This window comes from Numida meleagris, chromosome 17 (assembly GCF_002078875.1).
Source record: "Numida meleagris isolate 19003 breed g44 Domestic line chromosome 17, NumMel1.0, whole genome shotgun sequence".
Classification (NCBI taxonomy): domain Eukaryota; kingdom Metazoa; phylum Chordata; class Aves; order Galliformes; family Numididae; genus Numida; species Numida meleagris.
The window spans coordinates 5,463,313-5,479,765 of record NC_034425.1 but is presented as its reverse complement, the minus strand read 5'-3'; positions in this window follow the sequence as shown (position 1 = coordinate 5,479,765).

Below are 16,453 nucleotides of genomic sequence, written 5' to 3'. Positions count from 1 at the left end.
CCACCGGCTGCTGCTCGGGGGCTGCTAATGAGCACTTGGCCCCGCGCAGCCCCGCAGGCAGCAGAAGGCGGCCTCAGGCCTATTTGTAGAATTGAAAGCTGTTATTTTGCCTCCTGCTTGAAGAGGGCGCATCAAAGTCAAACCAAAAATACGTCGCTGGGATTGAATTAAAAACTCTTGTTTGAAACCAAGGCAAGTTCCAAAAAAAGATCAAGGCTCTATTTGAAATGTAAAAAGTCTTTCGCTTGGATGTCAGGCGCTTCGGGGACCAGGAGTCAGCGCTACCCAAAGGCTACAGGACAACGGCCCAGAGCTCCCCTCCACGTCTCCTCGCACCAGCCTGGGGCTCCCACCCCAGCTCCCTGAGCAGGAGAGCTCTGTGCCACCCCCTGTCCCCACACACCATGGGAAGGAGCTGGGAGCCCCTCAGCCCCTTCCTGCATTGAAGGGGAGAGCGGCAGATGTAACCATAGGCTGTCGGCACCGGCGCGGGGAAGAGAAATTGGATAATGGAGGCTCTGCAGTCTCGCAGATAGAGGTATAACAAGCTCCCACTGGCAGAAGCTGAAGCCAGACATAGCCAGACTAGCAATAAGGTGTGCACTTCACAGCGAGGACAGCCGACTGGCTGCAGCAAGGCTCCCCAGTACTATTCTGTTCGTAATTCAAATTGGGATTTGTCTTTCTGTTGTATTTTTTTTTTCCCCTTATTGCATTGTTTTCCAGAAGCACCTGCTCTCCTGGAAGGGTCAATTCAAGGTGGTGTGGCCCACAGGCCGGGGGCAGGTCCTGGCCCCACAGAAACCTAGGCAGTGGGGCGGGCAGCCAGCACCCCCCAGGCTGCAGGATGGGCTCCTGGCCCCACACGGGGCTGCATGCAGCAGATGTTCTGCTTGCAGCAGAACTGGGGCTGCCTCCCATTACCTTGCGTTGAAGGGCATCAAGCAGGGCTGCACGCTGCCCCCGGATGCTGTGTAAGGGGCAACCAAAGCAGCTGGGAACAGAAACGTCTTTAATATTTGATGACTTCAAAATAAAACACCGGAAGAAGGAATGGTAAGCTCCCCTGCCCAGCCAGGAGCTCTCCTCCAGCATCGCTGCCTGGGGCACCTCAGCCAATTAAGATCTTCCTTCAAACCCAAAGTGAGACTGATCTGCGTATTCCTGCACTCAGTGCGGGCAGAGGGCAAAGCAAGGACATCTTCCCAGCAGTGACAACAGGAGTTCTACTCCCAAGCAGGATCCAGCTCGTGCCATCAGTCCCCACCACACAGGAGATGAGAATGGAGGCATCAATTCCAGCCCACCCCTGTGCCCCTGTGTGAACAGCAGCCTGCCCAGGAGCACAGCTGGATGGCCAGGGCTGCTGCAAGACACGAGCAAAGCAGGGAAGCGCTGCTCCTGCAGCTCCACGTAGCTCAACCCTTCTCCAGCTCCTCCCCCGGAGCAGCTACCAGAGGCATTTCTAAACACACCCACGTTCATGCCAACATCCCAAAGCCACAGCCACGGGATCCTGCTATTAGCGCTAACAAGCACCCTGCACTCAGGCCACGCGGTGCTGGCTCCCCACCCCAGAGCTGCTGCTGAGGTTGAGCACACTGACTGCTCCTCCGCCATCCCAAAGCTGAGCTCTGCTGCTCCTGCAGGCTGCAGAACGCCAGGAGGAGCCGCCAGGATGGGCTGTGGGGCAGAGGGGGGTGAAGGTGCTGGGGAAACGCCGCCCAGCACCGTGCAAAGCCAGCAGCCCCCACCACACAGCTGACTTTTACATCAGAGGATTAAAAATTTAAAACAGGGCTTTGGCTCATTTTAGCATGGTTGCTTAACATTTAAAGGCTGCCTTCCCGAGTGCTTCTCTGTAATAGCAGCAGGACGTGCTGGGAGCGAGCTCCAATGCTCTCCTCCAACCATCAGCATCCAGAAGTTGAGGCTGTAGAGGTGCTGAGCACCATACGCCCCAGCTCCCCACACCTGCATTTGAAGCTCAGAGGACAGTTTTTTGCTGGGCACTCCATACCCAAAAGCAAGGAGCCTGGTGGGATGCCAGCTCGCTTTGGAAAGCATGTATCAAAGCCCTCAAACTTTTTGCAGCACTCTTTGCCTTTGCTTCTGCTGCACCACTCTGAGGGGTGCGCAGATCCACTGCAGCCCTGGTTGCTCCTATTCACAAAAGCAACATAAGCAGAAAAGGAAGAACCCAAAGCCCTTCCTACCTGCTGGGATTTGCACACTTACCCTTCACGACAGGCTCAGCTGCTCCTGCTCCATCCCAGCAGCCTTCCACAGGTTCCTGACCCCATGGAGCCAATGATGCCAAGCCCTGCAGACATCAGAGCCCCCAAAGAGCTGCAGCACTACACAGCAATGCATTTCCCCCAGCTAACCTGGGTCAGTCTCATTTAATTCTTCTTCATCAAGCCAGCAGATGTGACACACCTGCCCTGACTGCTGTGGGGGAAAGCCCTATCCCACAGTGTGATAGGGTCACAGGTTGTAGCCAAGGACTGGGAGCTCGCTGGGTGCTGCCATCCCTGTATGCAGGATGCCTGGCTGGAGCAAGGGCAGGAGCTTCTACCTGGAGCTGTAGGATGGCAGAGGAACCCCCAAAGTGGGCAGCTGCTCCCCATAGCCATCAGGGTGGCGGCTGTGCAATGTGGGTCGCACTGCGCTGCCGCTGGCTCTCCATCACCTGGTGTGTGCCTTCTGAGTGCTTTCCGGGCACTTCAGGTGCTGCACTGATTTCCAGCGCTACAGGATTAGGTGATAAATAATGGATAATAATAGTAGGAATAGTAAATAATATATTTACAGGCTTGCATAATGAATAACGCTGAGCGCAAGTCGCTGGTGCCACAGCGCTGCTGAACTGGTAAAGGGCAGCGGGCACAAGTAGGGGCTGAAGATGGAGTTACACGGCTCTCCGAGAGCCTCCCCACCCCAAACCTCATGCATTCATCCCCTGCTGTGTGCCCGCAAAGCCCCAGGGACGTTTTAGGGAGACACAATTATCCATTCCTTAATCAATCCCGTTAGCAGCAGCAAAACCTCAAAGTGGATTCCTCCATGCACCGCAGGGCAGGGGGTCTCTGCACAGCCCTCTCCCTGGCAGCGTCTGGGCTGGGTGCTGCCCTGTGCCCATAGAGCAGGGTGAGGGGCTGGGGGTGGGCAGGGGGCTGCACCCTGAGCGCTCCCCCCACTCCCACGGGGCCAGGCACAGAGATGCACGCAGGCAGTCGGGAAACAGATCCCAGCTGGTTCCTGCCGAGTAATTCCATTCAGTGAGAGCCTGTCGATACAATTCGCTGTCAATTGTCACCCGCGCAGGGCCGGGCTGGCGCACCCACTGCTGACTCATTAAAAACTGGCAAAGGAAATGGAGACGGCTTCATGCAGGGCATCCCCACCGCCCCTGCCTCAGTTTCCCCATGCACGTGGCTGTGGGGCCCCGAGCTGCAGCCCAGCGCTGCCCCACATCCCCCATTGCAGTGGGCAAAACGGGGGGATGTTCACGGGAGCCCACTGCATGCAGCTCGTGCAGCTGCGCCGGCCCTGGCAGCGAGGCGGGGGAGCGATCCGTCTTCCTGGCTGCCAGCTCCAACGGCTACATTTCAGATAATTCCAGATAGTAAATTTTTGGAGTCCCTATAAGCTAAAATCAATATTGGCACAACTGTGCGTCATTAAAAACTAAATGAACATGACAAAGCCAAACTGCTGCCTATTAAACAAATGAGTTTTCTATCCACACAGGCACAGCAGGTTATTAAATTCTTTATTACAGGAGCGTCGCATTTTATAAAAGGGGGTGGGAACACGTTGCCCTGCGAGGTGACAATGCCACGCGCCTGCCCTTCCTGCAACACTTGCTGAAGGGCTCTGCAGGCAGCAGGGCTGCAAAGGACTGGGGGGGGCTGGGGAAGTTTCTGCAACAGCAATGCAACAGTGGCGGTGCATTGGTGATGCAGCAGCTACGCAGGGTGGTGGATAACCTCCTTCCTTGCTCTTGAAAGGCTGAGCTGTGTCTCTTCAGCCCAAATCTCCGGAGTGCTGGGTCTGTCCTCCGTCCCCTCCGTGGAGCGCTAAGATCAGGCTCTGCCTTTCGCTCTGCTGCTGTCCTTCCTCGGTGTCCTCACAGCAGCAGCCCGCTGCCTGCCCCTGTGCAGTGATTGCAGTGCCCTGATTGTGTCCAAGCTCTCACCACGCACCGGGAGGTATAAATATTAATAGGTGCTGGGTGAGGGCTGGGGAGCAGAGGGCTGGGAGGGCAGGGGAGAAGGGGCTGGGCTGCATCACCCCCCAGCCCCTCCCTGCACAGTGGCGGGGGTTGAGCCATGAAACGCGGGGAAAGGTCATTGTGCTCAGCCATGGGAAGGAGAGCTGCCGGGCAGCGGCTGCCCCAGTGGCTCTGATGAGTGCCAGCGGCTCCAGGGACATCTGTCATCACCCTGCTCCATGGCCCATCCCCACGGCGGGGTGTGCTTGGCTCTGCACCTGTTTGTGCATGGGTTGCACACTGTGCATGATTCCTGGTGGCACACAGAGACCTGCACCAGCCCCATGGCTGCGCACACCCTGGGGATGGACACTGATCCCATGTGCTGCTTGTACACTCACAGATAATGAGGATCTCTGCAGCCACACACTGATTTCTGAAAACAAACTTGCTGGATGCTCTTGCACACAAATGGGACTGAGTGCCACGTCCCTCAGCTGTCATGGGGTGAGGGGACAACCCGGTGCTATCCAAAGTCTGGGGACCAGCCATGCTGCAGGGATGTAGAGTCCCATGTCCCCCTCCTGTTCCCTGCTGGCCAGACTGCTTTTCCTGCTGCTGGAGTTTGATGATGACAAACTGCGCCGACACGGAGATGGAGTGCCTTCCCCAATCTGCCTGGTGCCCATTACGCGAGAGCAGCTGCAGTGATTGATGCTGGCGAGCCCCAGGCGAGAGCTTCCCCATCCCTCCTGCACACACACCGCCAGCCTCAGCACGGCCCCTTGCCACAGCCCTCTCCTCGACCCCGTAACACACAACGTGGGGACGTGGGGACTCGGCGGAAACCTCACCCTGCAGCACCAGCACAGGGCGAGTGCCATTGTCCTGCTGAGGACGGTGCCAAGCGGTTGTCCTCCCGGATAGCACGTGGGGTTGTCAGTCGGAGAGTGTCAGCTGTGTGAGATTCACCTCTGCAAGGAGACAAAAGTGGCTCCGAACGGAGCGCCGTGTTCCCCACGGAGGGGGCTGCACGCAGCGCTGGCCGCCGCCTGATTGATGCTTTGACAGCATGATGGATGGCAGCGGGCGAGCCCCTGCCAGGGCCGCACATGCGCCGCATCCCTTATCGGGAGATGGGAAGCAGCCACACAGCCAGGGCTCCCCATCCCATCCCACCCCATCCCCGCAGCGCTGCGCGGGGAGGCAGAGCCGGCTGCGAGGGGTGGGAGCTGCTGCGGGAAGTTTTATGGGGCCTGCATCAATCAGCGGGAATCCCATAAAAGTCGGTGGGTATAAATGGGCTCCTCAGATAGGTTTTGACATCCAATTGTCTTTTCCATTTCGGATGTCATAAAGCTATGCACACCCATCTAGAGAGAGGGAGCGAGCATGCACGCTCCGAAATACGGATGTGCAGACACATGCACAGCGCGCCCAGCACACGTGCGTGCAGAGGCTCTGTGTGCACACACATTGCTCACACACACGCACACACACACACACTGGGCCCCCCCTGCTCACGTGGGGGGCACTGCTAAGGGCAAAGCCCGCGCTCTGCCGAGGACCTGGGGACCCGTTCTCTGCCATTAACCCAAGGCTGAGGCAGGCAATGGGAGGCTGGGGATCGATTTGGGAAGCTGTTTAAAAACCTCATTTAAAGGGAAAAAAGGAACATCCAGCATGCAAGCGGTGCCAGGACGTGCTGCTGCCTCTCCTCCCGCAGCACAATGAAACAGGCAGCGCTCAGCTGGGAGGATGCTCCCCTCCTCAGAGCCATCGCTTCTCCCTGCAGGGAAATCACAGCTCCGGTGTTAGGCACAAACTCAGATGAGCGAGCAGGTCGTACATCATCTCTGCGTAAATCATCTGCCGTGCTCGGCTACGTGAGCATCGGGGCCCGGGGACAGAGAGCGGCTCACGCGCTTGAGTGAAAAGGGGAAATTTTACACAACTGAGGGAGAGCGGAGGAGAGAAATGTGAACTCAGAGCGGTAGGGAAGAGCCATTCATTGCTGCAGCCCGCAGCATCCCCCTGCAGCACTCGGCTCCCGCCTGCCTGGAGACGGCTTGGGCTCAAGCAAACGCCTTTATTTTGCTGACGATTAATTGTCCCTGAAAGCACCACAGCCTCTCCATCACGCTGGGGCTCCAGCTGCCGGGACACCCTCCTTCCTCCCTGCACAGGACTCAGTGCTTGGGCTGCCGGCACAGCAGGGAGCGACTGCCCTTTGCAAACTGAGGCCTGGCCGGGATGGGGAAGCACATGGATGTTATTGTGCATCTTTGCCCCGGAGGGGAGGTGGCTCTGCTGTGATTCAGCTATGGGGATGGGGCACCCAGCATGCATCCCACGGCACCACAGGAGGATGCTCCACTGGGACTGTGCTGGTGTCACCCAGGTGCAGAGTGAAGGAGAAGGGTGGGGAAGCAGGAGGGACGCCATCCATCACCCACACCTGGGCTCCAACCCCAGCATTGCCGAGGAAGGTGACTTCTTTGGAGATGGCTCTCGCCGCATCGCAGAATCGCTTCTGGATAAACAATTACCGTCTATTTACCTCTGCCCATATGGCGTTCAGGAACAGGTGTGCAGGTAATGATAAACCCAGCTCCACCAGGCTCGGGGAGGCTGGCTCATCTTTCCTCCTCATTCCTGAGCTTGGGCTGCAGCCCGCTCACAGATGAGAGCTGAGGAAGATGGAAGGACGTGGAGGGGTGGAGGCAGGGGCCACCTACTGCCAGGCAGTGCCACCCTGCCCAGCTCTGCACAGTGTCACCAACACGGGACCCGGCATCCCCAGGGTCCCACAGCCCCAGCACAGACACCCAGACCCCCTCCCACTGTCTACACGAGCTCTCCCCTCCCGTAACTCATGGCTGAGCCACTGCTTTTCTTCAAAAGCCATCTAATCTCCGCACACAGCCGCGGAGAGGGGGATTTATCACCTCCCCCGGTGCCGTATCCTCTGTGCGGATAAGATAGTTTATGCAAACAGACGCCAGGCTGTGTCGCTTCCTTATTTCTCTCTCCCCGACTCGCAGCTCATCATCGGTTACAGCGGTGACCAGTCACCTAAATCACCCGGCTGCGCACCCGCTCCCGGCGCTGATTGATGCCGGCGTTTGTCTGCTCTCCAAACGGTCCCAACCCGCTGAGCTGTGCGGGGACACGGGGAGGGGTGGGGTGTCACTGTGAGGCTCAGAGCTGGCACCCAACCCACCGGGCATCTCTGCCTCTCCCATCCTTACAAAGGCTCACCCAGAAACCAGCACCGCCAGAGCTTGTTCGGAGGCTCCACCGAGCCCAGCTCTCCCAGCACTGGCACCAGAAAGCAGCAGACACAGGAGATGCCAACATCCGAATGGCTCCTGCTGAGCACAGCCCCGCAGATTAGTGGGGAATTCTCGCTGCTGCCTTGGCAGGGGCTGCTGGCATGGGTGCCCGCCGCAGGGCTCTGCCTTTCTGGCAAAGAGCTGCTTTCCTTTGCGTGCAGTCTGGGCCTTGAATCACGGAGAGGAAACCCAGCTGCTGGCCGGGGCTGCAAGCGGCTGTGTAATCTGTGCAGCCACAAGAGCCGTGAGCTGCTCGGGCATAAGCAGCACCACAGCATGGTCCTCTGATAAGCTAAGATGAGGGTGCATGGGAGCATCTCCCTCAGTCCTCACATCATGAGGATGGAGACGCCTCCCCTCCAGCACTGCTTATCCCCTGTGAAGGTGACCGGCTGTCACAGCGCGTGCTGCCCGGCCACCTGTGCAATGCTCACAGTCACTTTCTTCATTCAGTGTTCAGCTCCTGTTGGCATGGGCAGGGTGGGGGGCACGTCCTCCAGCATCCACGCGGGGCTCGCTTGGGGTCCGCTCCGTGCTCTGCTGCATGTCCCCTCCACCGTGTTGCCAGGAGAAGGGAGGGGCCATGCCAGCATCTCGGTGCCGTGACTCGAGACTGAGAGTGGCAGTGGCTCACGGCCAAGGGAGGCTGGAGGGGAACAAACCCAGTGTCCTCGCAACATATGCGAGCCGGGAGCGAGCGGTCCCCAGGCAGCGCAGCGAGCAGCCGGGCGTGTGCGGAGCTGGCTGCCAGAGCTGTGTCCCCTGCCAGCTGCCTGCCCGCAATGACACGCTCTCGTCCCCTGCCAGCTTTTGTCACCGCTGGGCGCACGAGGGAGGGGACAGGAGCTGAGCCGTGGTGGTGGTGCGGGATGGAGGCGGAGGGCCTCATCGCTGCTGCAGTTCCTAAAGGGAGGAACGGACCCATCCAAGCCCCAGCTTGCTGCTGCCCACAGAGGTGGTCCCCGCGGAGGCGGTGGGGCCAAGCAGCCCTTGTCCCTGCGCTGTGGCTGCAGCCTGGCTGTGGGGACACAGGTCACTGGGTGTTGAAGATGGACCAGCTGAAGTCATTTTTAAGTGCACATCCCCCTCCTTGGGCTCTGGTGCTGATCTGTGTGACATTAAACTCCAGCATCACGGGTCTGGACTGATTGCTCTGCACTACGGGAGCAGCATCCGTGGGCACTGTAGTGTGCAGGGTCCAGTGGAGCAGGATCAGGCCCCCGGCCGCGTTCAGCTGCCTGCAATTCTGCCGAGCAGAAGGGGGTTTTGCAGCACGCAGTGCACTCCTGCTGAATCTATTTGCACCTCCCTAGCACGGCTGCCCTGGCCATGCCAGCCCAGTAAAAGTGCAAATGAATCCCTCCCGCTCCCCAGCGTGGTCCCCAGTGATGTTCCAGCGCTGTCCCCATGCTGTTCATGCTGTCCCCATGCACTTTCTTCACCGCAGCCATGGATATTCTGCATGACCTCACCCCGGGGCATCCCCTTCCCTCTTGTCCCCGATGTCCCATGGGGTGCCCCAGGACACCGTGTACCTCCTGCTGTGGCACTTGGTGCTGCGCAGGCACGGCTCCCCGGTGCATACCAGTGACAAGCTTCTGTTAAATAATTGAATTACTCAAATTGTTCCCTTTTCCCTTCGGTTTCGGTACACATTTGTCATCATTCCATTAGGCAGACGCTTTGCTCTCATTTCATTTATTCATAAGCACTGCCGGGGCTCAGGCAGCAGCAATGACAGCGGAGCTGAGCGTGATCGCTAGCACGGGACACGCTGTCCCCAGCGCTCCCACAGTGGCACTGGGATGATGACGGTGGAGATTGGGTGCCACGTGCCTCACAATCACTGCTGCTCACTGCCCCATGCTGGGGATAGCTGGGCACATTGAGCCCTGTGCTGGAGGTGCGGCGGATTTGGGGCTGAGGCAGCTGCATGCCCACAGCCATGTCATCATAAGCGATTCCTGTATCAACAAGACAGTTACAAAGGAAAGCAAATAAGCCAATTATGGGGAAATATCCCGTCACCTGTCCGGCTTCCTCACGAAGTGCAGCGGCACGAGTACTGCACTGCACATCCCAATTAAGCACCCATCGTGACAGCACGTGGCAGCAGATGAAAGGACTGCACGGCTCCGTGGCACCCCTCCCCCAGGCACCCCGCTGATGGCAGACACCGGTGCCTATGGGGAGCATGGGTTCCCACATGGCAGCCCTGTGCTGTGGGGTGCATCCTCACTGAGGGTCCCCATCCCACCAAGCAGAGCTGCTACACAAGTACAGCCCCAGGACACAGATGCCCATCACCCCCCACCTCCAGGCTGAGGGAGAGGCACTGCTCTGCCTCCCTTGAGCCCGAGCCACCGCGGTCCTCATCTTTCATGTCACGGGCAGGAGAAGACCCAGGGGAGGAATTAGAGATAAAAAATTGGACACTGGCAGGAGGGTGCGAGGCCTCCCCCGTGCATGCAGAGTAGATCCATTACCATAATAACGAAGCACTTAATAGCCGCTTCCCTGCTTGCTCTAATTGAAACGGATAGCCTTGTTTCCAGGGCTGAGCAGTGGGCTGCAGCCAGTGGTGTGTCCTCTGTGCTGCAGGCATGCACCCATCCCACAGCCACCAGCAGCTCCTGCAGGATGGGGACAGGGATGGGGACAGGGAGGGGGACACGGAGGGGGACAGGAATGGGGACAGGGAGGGGTGCACTGGCCAAGGTGGCTACAAGGGGTCAGCAAACCCACACACCCATCTCTGTGTCCCTCTTGGAGTCCCCATGGTTCCGAGAGCACTTTGGGGTGCTGAGCTCACCCCTCTGTGCCAGGCACAGCAAGGGTTGTAGGAACGTGGCTCTGGGCACAGGTCTGGCACGCGCTCGCAGGAGTACTGATCATCTAATTGCAGTAATTAGCCCGTAATTGTGCAATTATTTCAGGACGTGGTGCCATGTGTTCCTGCAAGGATGGAGGATGGAGGGGAGAGGTGGGCACAGACAGAATGTCCCAGGGTTATCACAGGGCCCCCATGTCCTCAGAGATCTCACTCTGACATGGCATTGTGTGAGGCCAACCATGTCCTGCTGCCTGGGTGGCACTGAGGCCCCTGTGACATCCAGTGCTAGGGGACAGGGCTGCCACGGAGCAGGCACAGGTGGGCAGCACCTCCAAGCACCCCTGCTCTGCCAGGGCTGGCAGCACTGAGCAGTGGAAATAGAAATTTGGGAAAAGAAGAGGCAGTCAGCTCTGCCCAGCTCAGCTGCATGGGCATGATTCATTTCGCTCCACCCATTTTTTCCATGAAATGGCAGCAAATCTCTGCTCTGAACATTGTTTCCGAGCAGGAGCGGCTGTGCAGGCAGACACCGGCGCCAGGCTCAGGCTGTGCCAGCACGACCTGCCAGTGGCTGCCTGCACGCTGCCCTGCCCACCCTGCACGGGTGGCACAAGGTGACAGAGACGTCCAGATGGAACTGCGACCTGCAGCCACGAGAAATTGCTGCAGCAGGATGGATGCAACGCCTGATCATGAGGGTGTTCATCCTCTGCGATGGAACCCAGCCCATCCCCATGCACGGAGCAAAACAAGCTGTGTTTTCTGCAGGAACTTGCTCAGGACGCCCACAGTCCCGTGACCCCCAGCCCGATGGAGACGCCGGTCTGCGGCCATGGGACGCCCTGGCTGGCAGCCTGCAGCTGGCGGGATGCAGCAGCACGGATGGGGACAAGTCCTGAGAGGCCGCATGGAGACGTCGCTCCGGAGGCATGTGCTTGTTCTGGAGTGCGCCGAGGGGCTGCAGCCAGCTGGCTGGATCCTGCCTGTGAGCGGCTGCACGCCTGGGCTGTGTCGGAGCTTGCAAAGCGGTGGCCAAGTCAACCCTGTGCAAAGAGCAGCAGGACTGCAGGACAGCACCACGCTGTGAGCATCACCCAGCTGCTCCCACACCGAGCCCTGCAGTGCCCAAGCTGTGTGCATGACCCCTTCTTGTGGGGTCCCCTCCCTATAGGGCTCCTCAGGGTGACTGGACCCCAGGATTTCCCCTCTGAATCTCCCCAGCCCATGAGCAGCCATCAGTCTGGATTTCCCCCATCACGCCCACGCTGCCGGAGGAGCAGGGCAGGTCCCGGCAGTCAGCAGAGACACGAGCAGCCTCGTGTCTGCTTGAGGTGCCAGCATCAAATCCAAGGCTGCGTCAGCACAGGCAGCAAAAGCCCCGGCACGGCACGAGGCTGACAAGTGTATCGTGTCTCCAACGGGAAGGAGCAGACGGGAGGGAAATAAAAGCAAATGACATCACTTGCTGGCACGGGAGCACACACCAAGAGTTATTTCTGGCAGGACCTGGCCCGGGCTTCCTGCTTAAATGCTTGCAGATGTGGCTGCGGGTGCCTGGTGCAGGGCTCCAGCTCCTCCTGCGGGCTCCCAGCCCCAGCCGGGTGCTGCCCACGCCAGGATGCGGCCGGGGGCAGCGGTGGTCCCAGCACTGCTCCATGGCCACCACAGCCCTGCATGGCTGCACGGGGGCATGGGGGGCAGCCAGCCAGTGACCGGGACATGGTGACACTTCAGGGTGACAGACAAGGGCAAGGAGACAGGAACCTGGCGGTTGCCATGGTTACCAGCAGAGCATCCCCCAGCGCTGGCTCAAAGCATGAGTAAAGCCCATCGTTAGGTGCAGGGGATGGAAGGGCGGGCAGGCCTGCTGCGAGCTGTCCTGGACACAGTGCCGGGGGGAATTGGGAAGCTGAGACACAGTCTTGTCCCATTGCCCCCATCATCAGGAGCTCAGCTGCCCTTCTCTGCCTGTTGTGGCACTCACCCAGACCTTATTCCTTCAAGGGTGGTTACAACACCCTGGATTTGCAGAGTGAGCTCATCCCATTGGCTTATTGACAAGGCATAATTCGGGGGGAAGGTATCCCCCAAAACCTGTGGCTGCTTGGCCACCTCCACAGGGTCTGAGCTCTTTGGCAGAGACCTGGGCTGGGCTCAGTGCCGCTGTTCCAATCCTGGCTCACCACCAGCCGCAGCGCTATGAGCAAACCAAAAGGAAAAGCAGCTCGGGGCGGAACTAAATCCAATTGAAGACGTGGCAGCTGGTCCTCCTCTTTTCTTCTCTGGTTTGTTACGCAGGGTGCAACACCAGCAGGTCCACATCCTCGCTGCCATCCATGTCACCACGCAGGGTGACAGTCACCATGGGGACAGGTGGCATTTACTGGCTGCCCCCAACCACTGCAGGGAAATCAGTATCTCTGTTGCCACACGCAGGAATATCCCATTCACTAGCTGCTGCCAGATGTTCCTCTGCAGAGTTATTTGATGGAAAAACAGGGAAGGGAGCACGAGATCTGCCAGCAACATCTTGCTTTAATAAAAGAACAGGAAATAATGTTGGAGGAAGGAAAGATGTGCCCAAGTTTGTCCTCTTCCTGCGCAGAAATGTGCTCTGTTAGAGAAGGATCTGCAGTAGGGATGCTGGGCTGCACCCAGAAGCATCCAGATGATGCCCATTCCCACAGGTACATGGACTCCTCTGTGCCACACCAGCCCCAAAACATCCAGGGTGGCTCAGGGAAGGCAGAAAGCCTCAGTCAGACTGCATCAAGGAAGAGGAGATCACCCACATGTGTCGGTGCTCACAACCACCTTCCTGCCTCTGCTCAGCCAGCTGCCAGCAGCCTAAGAGGAAGGATAGGGAGAGCAGCAATTATAATGTAGGCAGCTGGCTGCAGCCCCACGGCTGCTGGAGAGCTCTTCGTCCCATCCCATCCCATCCCATCCCATCCCATTCCATCCCATCCCATCCCATTCAATCCCCATCCCATCCCATCCCCATCCCCATCTCACTCCATCCCTGCCAGCCTCCCCCTCTGTCCCCCACACCCTCCAACCACCAGCTCCACCACGGCCCAGGTTTGCTTCCATGCTGCTCCCACCACAGAGTGGCTGCAGTCAGGGACCATGGAGCAGAGCCAGGACAGCGGTACCAAAAGACTCTGAGGTCCGTGAGGAAAAAAAATCCCCAGGGAGGAGAGGGGGGAAGGAGAAGAAAAGCAAACCAGCAAGGAGAAAGGAGCTCAATCAGATTTGTAAAGGGCACAATTTACAAAATCCATCACATATTTTACTAGGCTGGGATTTACGGATTAGCCTGTAATATTTAGGTGGCTTTTTGTAATAAAATCCTGAGCTGTAGCAGCCTTGGGAAAGAGAGAATGAGGAAGAAGTCTCCTCTACATCCCACCCTCATTTTCCCAGCTTTTCCTCCTTATTCTTTTTTTCTGATCTAGGCAGTCCCGTTAATCTGGGCTTTATCTGCCTATGGAGGAGGACTGAGCTCTTTATTGGATTTTTGTCAAGAATAAATGATTTAGTTTGGGATTTTGTGGAAATGGTTTCCGTGGCATTACACCGTCTAATAAATGAAACAGCAGGGATCAATTCCTTCCCAGCCACGTGCTCAACAGGCTGCAGGAAGCCTGCACTGTTATCACTGCTGTTGTGGATCCCGCAGCTCCGTGCTGGTTGCCCTATGGCACGGCCACCAAAGTGTCCCATCTCCAGAGGAGGACACGGGTGGCTGTGAACCACTCAGAGCATCCTCTGTGCCTGCAGGAAGCAACGGAGCTGCCCTCTGTGTGCAGCATCAGCTCCAGAGCCAAGCGACAAAAGAGCAAAGCCCAGAGGTGCCAGGAGGACAGCGGCACAGGGTCACCGTGGGAGCGTCCCCGCTGGGGACAGGGCAGGACAGCGAGGAGGGAACCGGAGGCTCATTTCCCTTTCAGGAGGGATTATAAAACCCATCACTAAAGTTCTTCTTAATCGTCTTAGCACAGACCTAATTATGGGGAAGAGAACTTCAGGGGGCAGAAATGCGCCCTGGCCTTCCTTCATCGTGCTCAGCCCCATGGAGAGGAGCGGGACCCCCAGCCAGGGATGGGCAGAGCCTCTGCACCCCATCCCCATCGAGGTGTCCCCACGCTGCCACAGCACTGGCACCCGCCCACAGCACCATGGCAGGGTGGGTGGGCAGAGCCTTTGAAGAGATGGAGATAAGTGCCAGTGCGTGTGTGCACGATGGTGATTTATGAAGGCTCCTAATTAAGGAAATCCTTTGGGGAATGAAAATCCCTTGGCTGTCAGGTTTGTGTGGGAAGGAGAGCAGGCAGAGCCAAGGACCTTGGGGACATGAGGAGGTTTGTAGCCAGAATGAGCAAAGCCACTGCTGTTCCTGACCCCAATATCATTTCTGTCCCCATCTTCATACCCATTACCATCCCCATACTAATCCCATCCCCATTCCTTTCCCATCCCCATTCCATCCCCATTCCTATCCCCATTCCCATCCTCAACTCCATTCCCACCTGCACTCCTACCCCCCTCCTCATTCCATCCCCATTCCTATCCCCATCCCCATCCCTACCCCAATCATCACTACAGGATGGGGTCGTGGGGAGGAGCACCCATAAGTGGAGCTGGGGGTGTCCATCCCATGGCCCCCACACCCCAGAGAAAGGAACCCACCCCATGAGCAGGGAAATGCCAGACCCAAGCATGGCACAGCTGAAAGAGGAGCCCCCCATTGCCCACTCCACTGAGTGCAATGAGTTATTACTGCAGGAAATGAAACTGCTAATAAATCCCCAGGCAGAAGCCAGGAAGGTTAAAACTCCATCTTTAAAGGGAGACAGTGATTTATAAAGTGGCATTCAACTTCTCTTCTCCACTGCACAGCTCTGGGCTGCCAGGGCCGGGACCAGGGCTGTGTGTGCTGAGCTCACCCCATGCACAGAGATACCCAGAGCCCACGGTGGGGGCTGGGGGTGGAAGAACCCAACCTGGGGTCAATGCCCTGTCCTCAGCCCCCATCCCATCCCCCATGTGCAATCAGACCCACACTCCCTGCACACCGCAGTAATTCCCCATCCCCTGCCCTGCTGGGGACCCACTCACCTGCAGAAAATGGGTTTTTAATAGAGTTTGGTTTTTCTATCACCTATTTGCTGCGCAGCTTTAAATCTCGTTCCACAAAGAAGCGTTGCACAGCCACTGGAGCTGGGCACAGCCGTGATGCTGGGGAGACCCAGGGTGGAGGAAAATCAGACCCCAGCTAATCCCAATGGCTGGGGGGATACGTGGCATCCCCTTGAGGGACAGCTGGGTCCGGCTGGATGCGGCTGCGAGCACGCAGGGCTGGGATGCGCCATGCAGACGCGGTCATTGCTCTCATAAGAAATAAACAGGAAGATGCAATGAGCCTCAGCCAAGGGCTTGGGCAGTGAGGGGTTGTGCAGGGGGCAGCTGGACCCCAGGCAAGGGAATGCATCCTATTGCTGTGGGGCTGCGCCTTGGCATCCAGCAGGAGGATGCTGCACGCAAGCAGTGAGCTCACCCCAATTCGTCCCCTGCCTGACCTCAGCAGCCAGCCCCAGCCAGCAGCAAGAACCACACGGGGAGCATCCACACACAGCAACCCGGGGGGAGAATGTGGAGGGAAATAAGGCAGTGAGCAGAGCAGGAGAGCCTTTAAGTTACCACCACCTCGAGATGCTCATAAATAATGCACGTGGCACAGAGTTGGGGAGCTTTTTACCCAGTTAATTAATATGTATGGTAATGTGCACGCACGCAACACAGCGGCAGGGCTCCCCCTTTGCTCCCAGTAAAAATACTTCTTGGAGGACTGACACGTTTATTATCTCCCCTATAATTACCTTATTGTGAGCATTTGTTCTGAAGCACCCTGGGAACCCCAGCCCCACGCAGGGCTCCCAGGAGGGGAATGGCATTGAAACATTGGTGGGGACTGGGTAAAGTGGGTCAGGATGGGACCTCAGGGTTCTGCAGGGGATGTACCAGCTCTGCTTGGGCTGTTATGTCATCCCTGGGCAGAACAGATGG